At 55.5% G+C, this 2,500-nt stretch overlaps 2 non-coding genes and 1 pseudogene across 2 annotated transcripts; all 3 read left to right on the forward strand.

The window, feature by feature from the left end:
• Window positions 1–3: 3 nt before the first annotated feature.
• On the forward strand, window positions 4–1,814 carry LOC146143206 (small subunit ribosomal RNA). Its single transcript, XR_014500291.1, has one exon. It is a non-coding gene; the product is annotated as a small subunit ribosomal RNA (ribosomal RNA).
• A 247-nt stretch (window positions 1,815–2,061) lies between these two features.
• On the forward strand, window positions 2,062–2,215 carry LOC146143207 (5.8S ribosomal RNA). Its single transcript, XR_014501023.1, has one exon. It is a non-coding gene; the product is annotated as a 5.8S ribosomal RNA (ribosomal RNA).
• Window positions 2,216–2,463: 248 nt separating this feature from the next.
• LOC146143208 (large subunit ribosomal RNA) overlaps window positions 2,464–2,500 on the forward strand; it is a 3,679-nt pseudogene continuing 3,642 nt past the window's right edge.

A 2,500-nucleotide genomic window follows, 5' to 3' on the forward strand; every position in this document is an offset into this window, starting at 1 on the left:
AGCTACCTGGTTGATCCTGCCAGTAGTCATATGCTTGTCTCAAAGATTAAGCCATGCAAGTCTAAGTACGAGCTCTCGTACAGTGAAACTGCGAATGGCTCATTAAATCAGTTATGGTTCATTTGATCGTACGTTTTACGTGGTTAACTGTGGAAATGCTAGAGCTAATACATGCGTGAAGCGCCGACCTCGCGGGAGGCGTGCTTTTATCAGACCAAAAACCGACCGGGCTTCGGCCCGCAACCTTTGGTGACTCTGGATAACTTTGCGGATCGCACGGTCTCGCACCGGCGACGGATCATTCAAGTGTCTGCCCTATCAACTTTCGTCGGTACGGTACTGGCCTACCGAGGTTCTTACGGGTAACGGAGAATCAGGGTTCGATTCCGGAGAGGGAGCCTGAGAAACGGCTACCACATCCAAGGAAGGCAGCAGGCGCGCAAATTACCCATTCCCGACGCGGGGAGGTAGTGACGAAAAATAACAATACAGGACTCTAAACGAGGCCCTGTAATTGGAATGAGTACACTTTAAAACCTTTAACGAGTATCCATTGGAGGGCAAGTCTGGTGCCAGCAGCCGCGGTAATTCCAGCTCCAAAAGTGTATATTTAAGTTGTTGCGGTTAAAAAGCTCGTAGTTGGATTTTGGGCGCAGGCGGCCGGTCCGTCGCAAGGCGTGTACTGGCCGTCCTGGCCTCACCTCCGGTTCTCCGCCGGTGCCCTTGACTGAGTGTCGGCGGCGGCCGGAACGTTTACTTTGAAAAAATTAGAGTGTTCAAAGCAGGCGATTCGCCTGAATAATGGTGCATGGAATAATGGAATAGGACCTCGGTTCTATTTTGTTGGTTTTCGGAGCGCGAGGTAATGATTAAGAGGGACAGACGGGGGCATTCGTACTGTGCCGTTAGAGGTGAAATTCTTGGATCGGCGCAAGACGAACGACTGCGAAAGCATTTGCCAAGAATGTTTTCTTTAATCAAGAGCGAAAGTCAGAGGTTCGAAGACGATCAGATACCGTCCTAGTTCTGACTATAAACGATGCCAACTAGCGATCGGGGGGCGTTAGTTTTACGACCTCTCCGGCAGCTTGCGGGAAACCAAAGTCTTTGGGTTCCGGGGGAAGTATGGTTGCAAAGCTGAAACTTAAAGGAATTGACGGAAGGGCACCACCAGGAGTGGAGCCTGCGGCTTAATTTGACTCAACACGGGAAATCTCACCCGGCCCGGACACAGTGAGGATTGACAGATTGAGAGCTCTTTCTTGATTCTGTGGGTGGTGGTGCATGGCCGTTCTTAGTTGGTGGAGCGATTTGTCTGGTTAATTCCGATAACGAACGAGACTCTGGCTTGCTAACTAGTTACGCGACCCAATCGGTCGGCGTCTAACTTCTTAGAGGGACTAGTGGCGTTTAGCCACACGAGATTGAGCAATAACAGGTCTGTGATGCCCTTAGATGTTCGGGGCCGCACGCGCGCTACACTGACCGGATCAGCATGTGCTCGCCTTGGCCGACAGGTCTGGGTAACCCGCTGAACCCCGGTCGTGCTAGGGATAGGGAATTGCAATTATTTCCCTTGAACGAGGAATTCCCAGTAAGCGCGAGTCATTAGCTCGCGTTGATTACGTCCCTGCCCTTTGTACACACCGCCCGTCGCTACTACCGATTGAATGGTTTAGTGAGGTCCTCCGATTGGACCTGGCGCGGCCGGCAACGGTCGAGCCGGCGTCCGAGAAGACGATCTAACTTGATCATTTAGAGGAAGTAAAAGTCGTAACAAGGTTTCCGTAGGTGAACCTGCGGAAGGATCATTAACGGTCTCGCAAACGCTTCGGCGAACGCGAAACTCGGACAAGCGAGAGAAAAAGTCTTTGCTACCCGGCGCCCGACCCGCGAGGAGCGGCGCGCCGGCCGGCGATTCGGTCACCCGGTAATGTTTGCGCGTCGAGTGCCGCGGTGCCGCGCGCTCCGGCTTCAAGCGTCGGCCTGGCCGACCGCTCGGCGCGGTCTATTTTGTCACCCTATAGTGCGAGGCACTGTGCGAGCGAAACAATCGTGGATGGCTCTTGGCGGTGGATCACTCGGCTCGTGAGTCGATGAAGGACGCAGCTAGCTGCGTGAATTAGTGTGAATTGCAGGACACATTGAGCATCGACGTTCTGAACGCAAATTGCGGCCTCGGGTCAATCCCGGGGCCGCGCCCGCCTCAGGGTCGCGTTGCAAACGTTCCGCGCGGGGATTTCTCCGCGCGGCTGCTGCGGCGTCGGACGCGCGAGCGCCCGTCCCGCTCAAGACAGCACGGCACGATGCGCGACGATCGCGACCAGAATCCCGCGCGGCGGCGGCGAGTCGACCTCGAAGAGGCCAACGGCTGGCGGCTCAAGGGCGGGAATCGAGGTGCGCGGCGGCGCGCGGCGCCGACGGCGAGCGCGGAACGGGAAGAATAGTCCCGGTCCTTACTTTCGGCCTGAGGTCGGACGAGGCTACCCGCTGAATTTAA

Source organism: Ascidiella aspersa, chromosome 5, assembly GCF_963924565.1.
Source record: "Ascidiella aspersa chromosome 5, kaAscAspe10.2, whole genome shotgun sequence".
Classification (NCBI taxonomy): domain Eukaryota; kingdom Metazoa; phylum Chordata; class Ascidiacea; order Phlebobranchia; family Ascidiidae; genus Ascidiella; species Ascidiella aspersa.